Source organism: Macrotis lagotis, chromosome X (genome assembly GCF_037893015.1).
Source record: "Macrotis lagotis isolate mMagLag1 chromosome X, bilby.v1.9.chrom.fasta, whole genome shotgun sequence".
In the NCBI taxonomy this organism is placed as follows: domain Eukaryota; kingdom Metazoa; phylum Chordata; class Mammalia; order Peramelemorphia; family Peramelidae; genus Macrotis; species Macrotis lagotis.
Genome location: NC_133666.1, coordinates 26229022 through 26246002, shown reverse-complemented (window position 1 = coordinate 26246002; position 16981 = coordinate 26229022). Strand labels below are relative to the sequence as shown.

General features: G+C 44.3%; 1 protein-coding gene across 4 annotated transcripts in view; it reads left to right on the top strand.

The window, feature by feature from the left end:
* Positions 1 to 16981, top strand: part of ENOX2 (ecto-NOX disulfide-thiol exchanger 2) — a 325754-nt gene that overhangs the window by 20302 nt on the left and 288471 nt on the right. Inside the window, exon 2 of one of the 4 annotated variants that reach the window (XM_074208139.1) lies at positions 501 to 603. The exons of 2 other annotated variants lie outside the window; for them this stretch is intronic. The gene's annotated coding sequence lies outside the window, so the exon portion shown is untranslated. Of the gene's footprint in view, positions 1 to 500; positions 604 to 6881; positions 7401 to 16981 lie in introns of those variants that run through there. One more of the 4 variants, XM_074208137.1, reaches the window with a different exon arrangement.

Here is a 16981-nt window from a genome sequence, read left to right as displayed (position 1 = left end):
TATTTAGTTTGGTGATCTCATCAGTTCCCGTGAGTTCATCTCTAGGGAGATGATTCTCAGACTTTCTATCCGTGACTAGTCTCCCTCCTTAGCTCCAATGCCTCTGCACCAACTGTTTATTGTTCATTTCCCACTGAATGACTCACAGAGTTCTCCAGCTTAGTATGTCCATTCCAGAACCCCTGACCAGCTCCCCTCTGTTCAGCTTGGCAATTATTGTTGAGGATACCACTCATTTTCTTCAATTACTCATCATCTTATCTCTTTATTATTGCCATCATCACCATCAAGCATTACGAAATGCCAGGTCCAGTGCCAAGAAATGGGGATACTAATCCATGCCCTTGAGGAGCTTACATTCCAATGAGGGAATCAATATGCATAAATGACCTTCTACATACAAGAGATAGATAGAGAAGAAACTCCACAAGTGGTGGGGCTAGGAAAGGCCTACTGCAGAATAAGGAAATTCAGATGACTCTGGACTCTTTTCCTCTCAGAGTGCCAGTTATAAAACACTTATCAGCACCTTCCTGAATGTATACGAGATGTTGTGAAGATAATAAAGACAAGAAAGAGCTGACAAAAGATCAACTTTGTGAGGTGAGTGATAATAAGGATTCTAGGGTGACTCTTCTTTTTTAAACCTGGATGACCAGAAGGATGGTGCTATCCTCAAAATTAACAGGGACCTTTGGGGGAGGGAATGATTGGGGTGGGGGGAAGATAATGAACTCAGTTTTGGACAAGAGTTTTAAGATACCTTTGGGACATTTAGTAAAAGATGTCCAATGGGCAGTTGGTACTGTGGAACTGGAGCTCAGCAGAGAGATTTGGGTTGGATCAGCAGTTCTTAAAGTGAGATTCAAGCAACCCAGTGGTCCCCAAAGTAAAATTATTTTCATCATAATTCCAAGACATTTTCATTATTTTTTTATTTTTTGCAAGGCAATGGGGTTAAGTGGCTCGCCCAAGGCCACACAGCTAGGTAATTATTAAGTGTCTGAGGTCAGATTTGAACTCAGGTACTCCTGACTGCAGGGCTGGTGCTCTATCCACTGTGCCACCTAGCCGCTCCCATTTTCATTTTTTAAAATTTTTTAAATTAATTAATTTATTTATTCTTATTTTGTACAAATAATTTTTATACACTAATAAAATATTCTTGTTTAAGAGTAAATTATTATTATTACCATTTTCATTTTTAATATGATAAATGTCAGTTGATACAGCTCACATAAAAGTCCTTTGAGAAAGTTGTCAATAATTTTTATGAGTGGAAAGGGGAGGGAGCAGCTTGGTGGTACAATGGATAGAGAGCACCAGCCCTGGAGTCAGGAGTACCTGAGTTCAAATCTGGCCTCAGACACTTAATAATTACCTAGTTGTGTGACCTTGGGCGAGTCACTTAACTCCAATGCCTTACAAAAAACAAAAAGAGTGGAAAGGGGGTACTGAGACCCTTTTGCCTAGATAAAAAGACTGAGGAATTAGTATCAAGATATATTTGAATCCATGGAAACTCTTCATTCTAATTCACACCACAGATTGAATACTTTACCAAATTTGTCATTTCTGCTTTTACAACATCTCTTCTCTGTTTGTTCAGGTTTTTACCACCTCTTACCTGCACTTTCACCTTCTAACATGTCTCAAGCTTTTTCCCACTCTACTCCATCTTCCACTCAATTGCCAAAATGATTTTTCATACTTACAGATCTGAGCTCCCTACTCAGTGTACTCCAGTGATACCTGTAGGAACAAATATCAAGTCCTCAGTTTGGCATCTGCACCTGTTCCCAGCCTGGCACCTTCCTCCTCCTCCTTCAATCTTCTCCCACTTTCCTCCCCTCCTTACTCCCTACAATCCAGTTCCACTGGTCTAGCTATAGCTCTCCAGACCCAGTACTCCAGCTCTGGGGTCCATACCTTTGTACTGGCCATGACCTATGCCTGGAATGCTCTTCCTTATTATCTTTGACTCAGTTTCTTTGATTTCCTTTGAGATTTATGTCCAATCCTACCTTTGACAGAATTTTCCAGTAGAAAGGAAATTTTCTGCCCCCTTCCCCAATTGCCAGTGCCTTTAAGACTTTGATTTCCTCTGTTTATATCTTGAATGTACCTAATTATTTACATCTCCTCCACTAGGTTTTTAAGTTCCTTGAGGTCAGTGGATATTTTTCTTTCTTTGTATAGCTTAGTATCCAGAATGTAGTAGGTGCTTAACACTTTCTGATCAAAAAATGTAGATAAAATAATAGATGCATATCAACAAATAATCTTTATGCATTTACAGGCTGTATTATATGTGCAAGTAAGTTCAGTGACCAGATATGAATCAGGACAACTGGAGATGACCCTGTGAAGGAATCAGGACAACTGGAGATGGCCCTGTGAATGAAAGGCAATCAGGGTTAAGTGACGTGCCCAAGTTCACATAGCTACAAAATTAAAAGTGAAACTGTTCCTACCCTCAAGGAGCTTACATTCTTATTGGGTGACTATACATGTGCACAGATAAATACAAGATGGTTTGAAGTGGGAGAGAGTGCTAATAACCATTCTAGTTTTTTTTAGGTGGTAGGAGGTAGCATTTAGATGGGAGTTAGATAGTTTTCATGCACAATGGATTATTTTATATTTATTTCTCAATATAAAATCCTTAATCTGACCTCAAAGATCCTCTGTGATCTATTTGCTTACAAATTAGATTTCTCTTTGCCTTATTTCACCCAGCTCCCCCTTCAGATGCTCTGTGTTATGCTGTGTTATCTTCTGTGTTCTCACTCCTCATCCTCTTCTTTCAGGACTCACTTTAGGTGTCTAGTCATTAAAGTCCTCCCTGATTAGCCCTTTCCCATCCAACTACAAAGTGATCTTGTCCCGAGATTTTTTTCTCAGAGTACTTTATCTGACTCTCACTGGTGCCCCTTTTACATCCTTCATTTCCCCATACTTGATCCTCTATGTCTTATATCTCTCCCCACCCTTGGAGGGCAACAATGGTGCTTTTCTTTTTTTTTTTTGTAGGCCCAAGTCCAAGCACAAGCCCTCACCATTGAAGGGGCTTAATGAATAACAGTTGAGATAAATCAAAATGAGGTAATAATCAGCTGCCTAGGATGTTGTATAGGATGCAGTGGCCAGTTTTTGGTGAGCCAAAAATTACTTTATGAATAATGAAACCTCAATTGTTTGCAGCACTTATAGTGAATACTCCACTAAAGTCAGATTTAGATGCCATCTTGGCATGGAGGAGACCTGGGTCACATTAAGACTTTGTCAGGCTTGCAAGCACTAGAGTGACTTTGAGTATGGTTCAGTTGACGGGTCTGTGTGTTGTCCACTGAGACCTAGCCCAGGCCAGTGCAGACCAGCCTGGTTAAAGTTAGGAGAGTCTTGTCCCCAGGTTGTCTGTGGAATGATCAGGTTTTGGACTTCGGTATCTTTGAAAGATTATCTTAAGTAGAGTAACAGAGAAATTGTGACCTAGGTCAGGGGAGGAAGTAGCCGGACTGATGAGTTACATGTCACACAATCAGAGAATGGGAGAGATGCAAGGCTACCTACTACCATGAGGATATCATACCTACTACAAAACCCCCGTCATCCAGCCAGTGGAGGTCTCTTTACAACACTGGTCTGTCTATGTTACTATTTTTGCCCTCTTAGACCAGACAACACATCTCATCCTCCTTCCATCTGACAGTAAGACAGAGACAAAAAAGGGGAGAAATAGTTAAGAAAACACTGGAGAGAGCAGGGAGAGAAGTGAAGAGGTGTAGCCTGAGAACTTCCTGAAATAGTGGTCCTGGGAAGGTATCTTCAACCTTGAGAAGGCTCAAGGCAAAAGAGTACAGAAAACTGAGAACAGAGCTGGGAAAGGATTGAGCATAGATGACTGGCTACAGATTTGCTGAGCATGCCATTTATGCCTTTAAATCATTGATGGAAGGGGCGGCTAGGTGGCGTAGTGGATAAAGCACCGGCCCTGGAGTCAAGAGTACCTGGGTTCAAATCTGGTCTCACCCCTTTCCCTGACCAGGGGGAAAACAACACGGAGCACTGCCACTATCACAAACTACACCCCTAACAGAGTGGCCAGTCATGATGGAAGACTTGACCCAAATATACAGTGCATGAAGTTTTCAGTGATTTTCCTCCCTGGAAGCAACAGTGAACCCCCAGCTTCTGGGTTCCTTGGTAAATGGATGATCTGGTTCTCTGTTTCCCAACAGTGTGGAATCAGGGGCTTTGCCCTGCTTGCTGCTGGGCCCTGTGTGGGCCAGAGTTATGACAGTGTCAGCTTTTCCAGGGTTTCTGTCTGTCTCTTGCTGCAGTGATTTGGCAGACCCCTCAGCCCAATGTGATGGCTCTTAAATCTTCCTCCAGCTGGGCTGGGCTATTAGATTTATAGGTATTAAAAAAAGAAATGAAGTCTTTACTGGTGGGGCAGTTTAGAAGATCAAAGTAGACTAGGCCAACTCCCTCACCTACACTTTTTCTCCCTCCATCAGACCAGTCAAAACATTGATTTTGCAGCAGTGGCTGCTAATCAAGATACCTGGGAATTTCAATTCCCATTTTGGCTGTTGGCTTCTTGGTTTTTCTGTCAAAAATGGGAGGTTCTGCTAAATCCCTTATTTACTTATATCTGGTGCAGATGTGTGGTGGAGATTGGGGTGTAACTTTTAGCAACCGAGGGGACCCCCCCCCACATACACATAGAAGCGTGTGGTGAAAAGAGGGTCAGATTTGGCTCTGTGTGACCCTGGGGAAATCACTTCACTTTCCTGTCCTTTACTTACTTCCTTTCGCTATAAATTGAGGGGGTTAGAATGCTCTGACTTCTAAAGACCCTTCTGTCCCTAAATCTTTGATCCTGTAGCAAAATCGCAAGCCAAAGCATGGGGGACTATTGGAAGCCCCTTCACTCACTGTTCTGTGCAGAGCTAATGGAATGGGTTGAAAGTAATAGTGAAGAATTGGGGAAAAAACATGGAGAATTTAGGAAAAACAAGCTGCAAAAGGTAAGGAGAGGCAGAAGGTGCCATTGAGCACTCCTTTGCTTCTCTCCCCTTGCTCCCTTCCTCTTGGGCCGTGTATGCAGTTCCCTGGACAATAAAAGGCCAATGAAATTGTACGCTACTTTAGAGGAGGAACTGTTCACATCTTTTGCCTCCCCAGGGCCAAGCACAGGGCCTGGCATTCTTGTTCAGGTTCAGGTCAGATCAGAAGGCCTCTAAAAGCTCTTTCAATGGGAGATTCTAGGAACTATATAGGTGATTAATAAATGTTGAATCAAATAGGAGACCCAGTATAGTCTCCTCCCATGCTTTTCTTTTGTCAGACCAGCAGGACCTCTGTGTTACAGATAGATCATTGACACTTGGAGGGTGAAAATAAGAAGAAATTTTGAAGACTGTATGCTCAGGGCTCCAGATACCCAAGGTCACCAGGGAAGCTAGTCTCAATATCTTTCAGCCAAGATCCTGCCTTCTAACTGAAAGTGTCTTGGAGAAGCTTCAAACCTCATCTAAGAGGCAGAATGATTAGCAGGGACTGTAGTCCTGCTTTTACTCCATTCAGTTTTCTTCCTTTCCTTGAAGGTCTCTCAGAACAATTTAATCCCTTCTGAATTTCTCTGCATATTGCATAACCAAATGCTAGCTCTCAAACTCCAGGAAGGAGCTGGGTCTTAGAGGGACCTGGCAAGAAGGTTCATGTTTCCAAAGACAGGATGGGGAGGGCAGGGAGGAGAGCAGAATATATTTATTGCTCACTTAGATTGAGGAAATGTGATGGGTGTCATATTTGGAGGAGAGGCTAAATTCAAGATTGGAAATTCCCGAAGGTCTATGAAATAAATAAGAAAATTTATAAATATATGTGAAGATTTAAAATAAATAAGAAAACACACAGGCCTATGGAATAAATAATTATAAATATATATAAAAACATAACAATTAAGAAAACACACAGACCCATGAAATAAATAAGAAAATATAAATATGTGAAATAGGAAATAAATAAGAAAACATACAGGCCTATGAAATAAATAAGAATATATATGTAAAATAAATAAGAAAACATACAGGCCTGTAAAATAAATAGGAGAATTATATAAATATTCTATATGTAGAATAAATAAGAAAATAGGCGTGTGAAAGAACTAAGAAGACTAGAGTTATTTGAAGGATAGAAAATGTGAGTATGTGACTCACCTAGGTTGGGTTGCCATTCCCAAACATTTAACTTAAGCAACTCTTCTCATCATGTGATGTAGTGGAGGAGCCTCTCCACCAATCAGCTGGGACAAGTTACTTTCCCTCCCTAGGCTATAGTTTTCCCATTAGTAAAATGTGGGAGTTGGACTAGATGACTCTCAAATTCTACCATTTTGTGATCAAATCTGTCACATTCTTTTTCAGAATCTTTGTTAATCACAGGCTAGTAACCCTTGTTATTCCTAGGATAGAGTCTAAAAGTCTTGAGCTTGGCATTCAGCAATCTGGTTCCAATCCCCTTTTACACTCTTCCCCTACATAATAATTCCATTGCTTCAATTTTCATTAATCATTTAGTCTACAAGTCTCAATTAAACCCTTCCTGTTGGGCCAGACCCTGTGCTAAGCACTGAAGTACAAAGAAAAGCAGAAAAGACTGGAATCAGGAAGACCTAAATTCAAATTTGGCCTCAGACTCCTGGTACCTTTGTGACCCTGGACAAGTCACTTCACTTCTGCCCACTTCCATTTCCATATCTTAATGGGAGATAATAATAGAACCCACCTTCCAGGGTTGTTGTGAAGATCAAATGAGATAAGATAAATGCTGAATTATTTCTTTAAAGTCACCCCTGCTGTCAAGGAGCTCACTTTCACATGGGGGAGACATGTAAATAGCTCCTGTTGTCCACATGTGCCACATTCAGAACAGATGGAAGGCATTCTGTCTGGGGAAGTCAGAGAGATGAGGGAGGTGCTATTTGAAATGAGTCACAGACTTACAGAAGGCACTACCTGAAATGAGTTTTGAAGGAAGACAAGAGCCAGCAGGCAGGAGTAAGGAAGGAGAATATTGAAGGCTTGGGTGATAGATAGCCTTCAGCCCAAAGGTGCTGAGCCTGAAGCTGGAGTAAGAGTTCTGGAGAACTCTGGTTAGGCCAGTGGAGCTGGATTGTAGGGGACTGCCAGGAACCAGGCTGGGAATGAGTGTAAATGCCAAACAAAGGATATGATCTTTGATCCCATAGGTGGGAGTGCTTTGAGCAGAGTTGGAAAGGGGCCAGAGCTGCACTTTAAACAAATCTCTTTGGCAGCACAGTGGAGAATGGAGTGGAGTGGGGAGAGACTTGAGGCAGTGATACCTATTAGAAGACTATTTCTGGAGTTCAGGTGAGAGGTAATGAGAGTGTGAATGTTTTCAAGAGATGTTGTGAAGGGAGAAATAAGAAGACTTGGCCTGGGAGTGGATCTGGGGTGGGGGGCGGTGTTTAGAGTTAGGATTGCGGCATTGAAGGCATGAGGGATTGAAGGTCTGTGGAAAGTGAGGGAAATTGGACATTGAATGCCAATTCAGAACCAGGGGAAAAGCCTGTTTGGTTGACCTATGAAGTATGTGAGGGGAAGTCATGTTTGAGGCTGGAAAGGTAGATCAGAGTCAGATTGTGAAGGATCTGAAATGATGGGCAGAGTTTGTTTTTATCCTAGATGTGAAAGAAAGCCAATGAAGTTTATTGAAAGGGATTGGCATGGTCAGGTTTGTGCTTTAAGCAAATCGATTTGGCAGCTATGTGGGAAATGAATTGGAGAGGAGAGAGACTTGGGCTAGGGAGACCCATCAGGAGCTCTGTGCCTAATGGTTCAGGGGAGAGGTACCTGGAAGGGGGAAGGCAATGGGTATAAGAAATATTGTGCAGGGAGAAATGATGAGGTGTGCAGCTGATTGGATGAAGTGGGAGAGAGTGAGAAGTCAAGGATGACATCAAGATGTTGAAGCTGGGCATCTTGGAAGATAATAGTGTCCTTGACAGAAATTGGGAAGGGCATTTGAGGGAAAGATAATGAATCCTGTTTTGGCCATGTTGGGTTTGAGATGACTACAGTAATGTCTGGTGGAAAAAGTCTAATAGGCCATTGGTGGTGCAGGCCTGAAGCCTAGGGAAAGATGGTGCCAGTCTAAGGTGGTAAGCTGGGGCAGGGCAGAGAAGAATAGCATTCTGGTCTATTGTATCCCTCTGGTGCCCACACAGTCTGGACACAACTCCTGCTGCTTAATATTTCTCCAGTGGGAGGGGTGCTTTTCTGTTTTATTCTCTCTCTCCCCTACCTCCAAAGGCCAGCTTGGGGGGTGGGCATAGGGTGCAGTGTTGGTAAAGGGTAGTAGAGAAAGGGGAGGGGAGGCCAGGCAGAACATTTTGCTCTTTGAATTCAAGGGAACCATCCAATTTCTGAGTGTTTGCTCTGTGGTTAAGCCCCTGTTCTGTGTGTGCCTTGGATCTGTTTGGGCAGAACACGTGTGTCTTTGATTAACCTTTGGTTTGCTCCTCCACTGCACTAAACGCACAACGGAGCTCCAGCTGGGCAGTGGGAGCCATGGAGAAGACTCAGGCCACTTGCAGCAGGGCAGGCTTGGGCTGCTAAACAGAGCACATGGCAAGGCATCTTGGTGCCCAGGCAAGGGGGGGAGGGAACTCATGAATATGCTAATGTCCCACATGACAGCTGTATAATCTGGGAAGGGGGAGGGGGACAGTCCAGGGCCCCCAGAAACCCTTGTCAGACTGGTGCAGTGGCAAAGGCTTGGATTGGAATTCAGACAACTTGGAGTTTAGGTCCAGCCCCAACACTCAGCAGCTGTGTAACCATGGGCAAGCCAGTGGTCCTCTTGGAACTTCAGTACCAACTTTTTCAGGATGATAGCCATTTGGAACATTACCTACTTTATGGCTTATTGTGAGGAAGCCACTCTGCAACTTGAGCAGAGAAGCAGTGATGGTTGTTCCTGTGGGGTGCTCTTGCTGAGCCCAAGATTCCTTTCTTCTCTGCCCTAAGCTCACTAGACAACAAGGAGAGGGAATTGCCATCAAGACTAGACTTAGGAGCTGATTGACAAGTGAAGTCCCAGATGAGGGAATCCCTTCTAAAGGTGCAACTTCCAGGCTCAGGGAGTAGCCTCCAACACCCTGAAAGATGAAGGGTCATACATGTGTGGCAAAGGTACCATGCTGCCTACTTACAGGAAAGGCAAGTTCTGTGGAGTCCAATGTCTGCTGGGGATGTTGTGTTTGTACATAGATGTTTGCAAGTTATCTCCCCTCCTCCATTAGATTATAAGCACCTTGAGGGCAGGGACTGTTTTGGCCTTTCTTTTTCTCCCCAAGCCTGAACACGGTACCTGGTACCTAGTAGGAGCTTAATAAATGTTTGCTGACTTGATTCCTATTTGCTGGTCCTCACCCACCACACTCCATCTCCTGACTCCTTCCCCATTTGTTTCCTCTGGCTCTTGGCTTCCCTGGCTTCCTTTAAGACTGCCCTTCTCCAGGAGGCTTTTCCCAGACCCCCCAGCTGCTGGCGCCTTCCCCTCTGAGATTGTCTTCCATCTCTTCATTCTCTGAGACTGAAGAGCTAGCTCTTTCCATTTGCTCTCCCTTGCTTAGTACATAGGAAATGTTTAAGAAAATACTTGGTGGCTGACTGTCTGATTAAATCCCTGACCCCAGATGATCAGGCCCAATAATTGGGCACAGAACAATTGCAATTGCCATTGAATGGGCATTAAAAATACTGACCATTAGACAAAATGATTTGCTACATGGTAATGTCCTTTATACTCAAAAGTCTTGTGATTTCCTGGGTGTGGGGCAATGCAGAGAGTCCTGGACTTGAAGGCAGGAAAGCCCAACTTCAAATCTTGCCTCCCTTACTAGCCACATGAACCTGGGCATGTACCTCTACCTCTTTGGGCCTCAGTTTCCTATCTATAAACTGGGGATAATAGTTGCTATTGTGCAGCCCTCCCTTTTTTGTTGAGGGGCTCCTAGGACCCATTATATACACATAAGGTGCCACTGATATGTCCATTACCAAAGAGGATGCTGCACATTGTGGACCAGCCTGACTAGGATTGCCCTTTCCAGGCTTGTTCTTCCCTGGCATGACCCTTGGGAATCAAGCATGAGAGGAGACCAGGGGAGAGAAGCTGACATTTCTATAATGCTTCATAGGGTATAAGAGAGTTTTCCTCAAAAAATGCCAGCTCATGAGATAGGAAGTGCAGAGTGTTTTGTCTATTGCACAGACTGGGAAACTGAGACTTAAAGAGAAGGCTGGGTCCCATAGCTAAGTAACTAGCCAGTCCTAAGCACTCATTTGGAAATGAGGAAGCTAAGGCCCACAGAATTGGCCTCAGCTCACATGGCTAGTCTGGCACAGAGATGGGTTAAGTGCTCCTTTCCTTATGTTACCCGGCTTTTGGCAAGGACTCACAGTGTGGTTCAAGTTGCTGGAGGCAGGGTAATGCAGTGGCTACAGCAATGAATGTAGAGTCAGAGGACCTGAATTTGAATCCTGGCTCTACCTCATACTATCTAGTTGACCTCAGGCAAGTCCCTTCCAGAGCTCAGCCTCAATTTCCTATTTGTCAAATAAAGGAGTTAGATTAGATGACCTGGGAGGTCCCAACTCTAGATTTAGGGTCTTGTATATAACCTTAGAAAGCTTCCCTTCCTTCCTCAGGCCCCACCTTCCATCTCTGAAAAACAGAGAGGGTGGGTAAATGACCATGGAGGGCCTTGGCAGCTTGAGATCTCTGACCCACAGGGATTTTAGTCTCTTTGACTCAAGACTGGTGGCTAACCTATATAAATTCATTTGCACAGATCAGTCAGGTTTGATAATGGTTTCTGGGAAGGCACTGGCAGTTCCGTGCTTGGACTTGGCTGTCTGTAATCAGGATAATGGAGACATTGCAGCATTGTGTTTTTCCTCAGGATGCTTGGGTGCCTTCCTTTCAACTCTGGCTAATCTGCCTAGAAGCTGCTGCTCACCTCTCCCACTGTCTCAAAGGACATTACAGCAGGCATGTTCACCATCTGAGCTTCTTTTTGCTTTGAAAAGCAAAAAGGGAACAATCAAGCCATTGGCTTTGACTTTTTCCCTGTAGTTTGCATGGCCCTTTTCTGAGAGATGTTGGGAAAAAATGAAATTTGGCCCTTAGATTTGGGGAGGAATTCCCTCATATTAGCCAGAGGCAGGATATGCAGATGGCAAAATGTCTGGTCCCTTTGCCCTTCCCTCTCAATGGGAGCTTATAGTCCCTGACTTCCCTCCTCTGCCATGCTTCCCCAGACTTGTTAACTTCATCTGAGGTCAGAGGGAAGCAAGTGAGGGCCCCTAGGTAAAAGGCTTGCCCTCTCCTCTAGTGAGGAGTGTTAGGCAATCAGCAAGCATCTAGTGACCAGGCCCAGGCACTTAGGAACACAAAGGCTGAAGCAGGACAGGGCCTGCCCTTGGAAAGTTTAGTTCTCCTGGGAGGATACAACACATTCCCAGAGAAGAATATTGAGGGCCAGGATCTGCACAAAATAAATCACTAACAACTAGGGAGATTTAGAAAGGCCAGGGCAAAAGCCTGGAGGGAGGGAAATGCAGTGTTGGACTCGGGGCCAGTTTGTCTGCAATGTGAACTGTCTGACAGGGTGTAATAAGAGCACACATTTCTGTCACAAGAACTCTGTGAGCTGACTGGGGGAAAGTCCTACTCTACCCATTTGGGAGGAGAAGAGCTCGAATCTCAGAGAGGCAGAGCAATTTGCCAGGATCACACTGCTAGAGAAGTAGCAGAACTGACCCTTGAACCCAGAGCTTCTGACTCCAGTTGCCATACAGGAAATGTTCTCTAAGTCAGGCAGCAAGTCAGCCAGTGTAGCAGGGCACACTGCTTGGAGTGGGACCTGGAAGAGCTTGAAATAACCACTAAGATCGATAGCTAACATTTCTAGAACACTTTTTAAGGCTTGCAAAAACACATTACACATATTATCTGGTATGATCCACACATTCATCCTGGGAGGCAGGGGTTCATATGATCCCCATTTTGCAGATAGGGAAACTGAGGCAGCTTTCTTCTACCTCTGATTTTATGATACTAATAGAAAGGAGACAGCATAGCTGTAGGAAGAAGCCTGGATCCTCAATTTAGATTCAAGTTCCATGACTCACTAGGTCCATGACTTTGGGCAGGCTATTTCCCTTCTCTGGGATTCAATTTTCTGATCTGTAAAGCAAGAAGGTTGAATTAGGGAATTGTCAAGACCTTCTCTGAGCAGGTAGTGCCGGCCTGGAGTCAGGAAGAGTCCTCACATACTTACCGGGCACACTGACCCTGAGCAAGTCACGTAACCCAGTTTGCCTCAGTTTCCTCCTCTGTAAAATGAGCTGAAGAAGGATACTCCAGTATTTCTGCCAAGAAAACCCCAGAATGGATCACGAAGGGTCAAAAAGAACTGAAACTAAACAACAGGAAGCCCTCTCTAGCTCTAAATCCTACAGTTCTAGAAACCACTGAATTACTCTAAATACCAAGAGACTCATCACTAAATAATGAATTCATGGGCCACATCAACCTCAAGAAACTAAGAAAAATACAAAAAGTCTTTGAGTCCTTTACTCCCATCATTGCCCTTCTGTGGTGAAGGTGGTGCCAGCCCTTGAATGACTACAAAGGCAGCCAGCCACATGTGCCAAGATTCACCTTGCCTCTAGACCAGGGAACCTTCAGACCTGGGGGCCTGTGGACACACTTCAAGGAATCCATGAATTTGGATGAGAAAAAAATGACAACTTTTTTACCTCACCCCAAATCAAAATGTAGCATTTCTTTCAATTCTTTAAAAACATGATTCAGAGCCAGGCTCCCAGGTTTTAGCACACTGACTGAGGGCTCTGTCCTCAGAACCTTTTCTCTTGACTATTCTGAATATCCACAGCTGGAGGTGTTTCCTATGGGAGCTCTTTTTCTAATGGCAGACATGTTCTTGGATGGAGGAAATCCCATTCAATATTGCTATTCTTGAGATAAACGGGACTAAAAGACAAGGGGAAGAGTGACCACTAAAGGTGACAAAGTTCCCAGGCCCTCCTTAGGGAGGCAGACCAAGATGGGGGCAGACCTGGCTTTATCATGGGCCCAAAGATACTAAGCCTTGTGATGCAGTTCACTAGAATACAATCAGAATCATAGGTCAGATTTCTTTGCTGGGTCAGGGCATCAGTTTTTAGATAGTTGCTTACCTAGTGCCTGGTATGTGCTCCTTCCCCTCCTCTCTTTCAGAATTCCTTATTTCCTTCCAGCCTGGCCCCAGAGCTCCATCTCATTTGGGAAGGTTTTTGTGAACTCTGCCTTCCCTCCCTGACCTTATATCTATTCTGTATAGACTTCTATTTATATACATTTCTCCCCTGGATGAAATGGAAGCTCCTCCCAGTGCTGGGCTCATCTCAGCTTTATCTTTGTATTACCAGGACTGAACCTGGCGCATCGAAGGGGGCTTAATCAAGTGCTTCTTGCTTTTATTGATGAAGACAGTGAGGCACAGAGAGGTGTAGAGATCTGCCCAGGGTCACACAGGTCACATCAGTATCTGAAGCAGAACGTGGGAATAACTATATCTTTATCTCACACTGGCAGGTTAAATAACCCCTAGCTCACCCTGCTTCTGTTACTTTACAGTTCACAAGGTACAATCACAATCATGATCTCCTTTGGTTCTTCCCAGCATCCCTGAGAGGTAGGCAATTCAAGTATTCTTATTTGGCCACTGGATCCAGATGACTCCAAAGGAGAGAATGAGGCTAGTGACCTAGCACAAGCATCCCTTCCCTCAAATCCAGTTCACATGCATGTCATGGTCTCTCCTCTCCAATAATATTGGTCTTCTTCCAGAATGAAAAACAAACATCTTCATCATTTCCATTTAACAGATGAAGAAGCTCAAGGACAGACAGGTAACATCCCCAAAGTCACAAAGCTAGTCACAACGTTTTATTGTTGTGTTTACTGTTGAGTTGTTATCCAAGTCTTCATGACCCTATTTGGGATTTTCTTGGAAAAGATACTAAAGTGGTTTCCCATTTCCTTCTCCAGCTCATTTTACAGATGAGGAAACTGAGGCCAACAGTGTTAAATGACCTAGCACCCCAAAACTTTCCTGGCAAAGATACTAGAATGGTTTGTCATTTCCTTTTCCAGTAGATTAAGGCAAACAGGTTAAATGACTTGCCCAGGGTCACATAGCTAGTAAGTGTTGGAGGTCACATCTGCACTCAGGTCTTTCTGACTGAGAACCAGTACTATATCTACTGAGTTATCTAGCTATCTTGTAATAAGGGTTAGACAGCTGGAATACTTCCTGTTGCCTCAAGCCTAAGGCTTTTTTCTTTGCTGCCATAGCCACCTACCCTCCTCTTCAAGGAGAAGGTGGGAGTGGGATAGTTGGAAGAAAGGCCACAATAACATAGGAGGACTTTAGTATGTCTCTGTGGGCTTGAATCAAATATGATTCCTGTATATATGGAATACTTTGGACTTCCAGTTGCTATATCTTTTTTGAAAAGAAGAACACATTACTGCCAGATTGTAATTACTCAATTCTTTGGGATTTATATACCCCATGATGCCAAAATACAGATTTTGTTGTGTCTCGTTGCCTGGGACCCTTTAGGGTTGGTGGCGAAACTCCTTAAATGCCAGGGGGGATGTTGTTGTTCCTGAGAAGTGGGCTGAGAACTTACTGGAGGACACAGATGGCACGACCAAAGGCCAAGGGGATTTGATATGCGATCCTGCTCTTATAACCCCCCCCCCCACCATTGCCTTTGGTCACTTCCAAATTGGCCCACAGATCCAGATACACACTTGGGTAGCCACTTTGCAGATGGAAAGTGGGGCGTGGGGTGCTTGGCCGGACCAGTGGTCCCGAAACGCTGCCTGGATCACTCAGTGCCCCAGGTGTACCCTCCCCAGGAGTTCATGTGCTAAAATTGCGTCCTGGCTCAGGCCAGCTGGTCACTGTATATATAGTATCAAGGCAGCCTGGGGCCACATAAAGCACGGTTTGGGATTTTTTTTTAAACTCCTGACTTGAAATCCAGAAAATTGGAGCCAGAGCATTTTCCTTCATGCTGGGCAGCAAAACAAGATGGAATACCTGGGTAAAGTTAATGTACTAGATTGTGCCAAAGCTAGGCACAAAGACATGCCCCCCCCGGACCAGAGGGATGGTGGAGGCCAAGCAAATGACAAGGCTTTCTGGAAATGGCACAAGGCAGCTAACAGCAGAGCTTTGGCTTTCTCATCACTTGCTTTGACCTAGCATTCTCTCCCCTGGAGGCTTTTAGCTGCCAGCTGAAATGGTTAGGACCTGCATTATCCCATTTTACTGAGGCGGAGAGTAAGGCTCAGGGAGATTTGTCTTCAGATTTCAGAGTCAGGGTCCAATGCTTTTTCTGCCAGCCGTTGTGACCACATTTTTGAAATCTCCATTCCTCCATATTCCAATCCTCTCTCATTGCACCCCCCCTTCTCCATTGCTGCCAAACCTTCCTTCATTAAAGCAATCGTTAAGTGCTATTTCACTATTTCGACAAAGTGATTCGAAGTTTGGGAAGAGCTTTCACCTGATTCTCACATTGGGGAACACAATATGTCAGAGCTGGAAAGCACCTTAGGGTTCTTCTGATATAGACTATTGATTTTATCCATTAGAAAACTGAGGACCACAGAGGGGAGGAAAGTGACTTATCCAAGGTTAGGGAGGTAATAAAAGTAAAAAAAAAAAAAAAAAAAAACTAGGATTCAAATCCAGGCCTTTAACTTACTTGTTCCCTGTGCTTTTAAAAAAAAAAAACACATTCTGTTATTTCATGTTTTTATAACCATAGGATCCTAGACCTAGAGCTAGAAGGGAACATTAATGATGATGGCTAGAAATCGTCAGTCAACTCCTTTTTACAAGTGAGAAAACTGAGGTACAGAGAGGTTCTGTGACTTGCTTCTTTAGTGTCTTTTCAGATCTCATGCTTTCTGCTTTGAAAAAAATCTTCCTGTCGTGTCAGGAAGACCAGGTGCTTGGGGAAGAGCCATTTAGTCCCAGGCCCTGGCAAACTGAGAAGCTGGTAGGAAACATGTTATTGTCTCTGGCTAGCAAATTAGGAAACAGAGTCACTGATTGTCTGGGGCCTTACTGAAGGTGTCTCGGAAAATGAGCGAGTTAGGGATTTGAGCACGGCTGTGCTTTTCATCTGGACTTTTAGGGATTTGCTTTCTGGCTGATGGGATTTTTCCTTTGCTTTCAAATATATGCACGAGTGGCATGAGCCACTCACCGTAGGTGTGACAAGTGTGGCTGGGGAGCAGCTCTGGGGTGGAAAAGTTGGCCCGCAATAATTAGCGGCTTGCCTTTGTGTTTAGAGACGCCACGGCCAATCAACTTTCATGTCTTTATACTCTTTTTTTCCCTTCTTTTTTGTTTCCAGCCTTTTAAGTAGAATTCTTCAGGGGAAATCAGCAAATGATCTTTCTGCGTGTTGCCTTGCTAAGAACAAAGGTGGCTGGGGGACAGAAGGAAGAGGAGGGGTCACTCTCTGCCTGCTTGCTTGCCTGCCTGCCTGCCTGCCCTGTGAGTGTGGGCAAGCTTGACTTTTGTTTGGGGCTGGGAGCGAAGGTTTCTTCCAAGGCATGCAAATGGGCAAGTTCTGATTTGGCAACTGCAGGCTGTTTCTTTAGGCACTGATGTATGAAATCCCTTACGAATTCTCCGATGAACACACTGCTAATTGCATCTCCACCTGCTCTCCAGCCTCCTCCCCCCTCCCCGCCACCCCCCACTCCTCAGGCAGCCTATAAGTGTCCGTCTTTTGGAGATGGATGGTGACACATGCAGGATCAGCGATTCATAAAAGCTCGTTCCAGC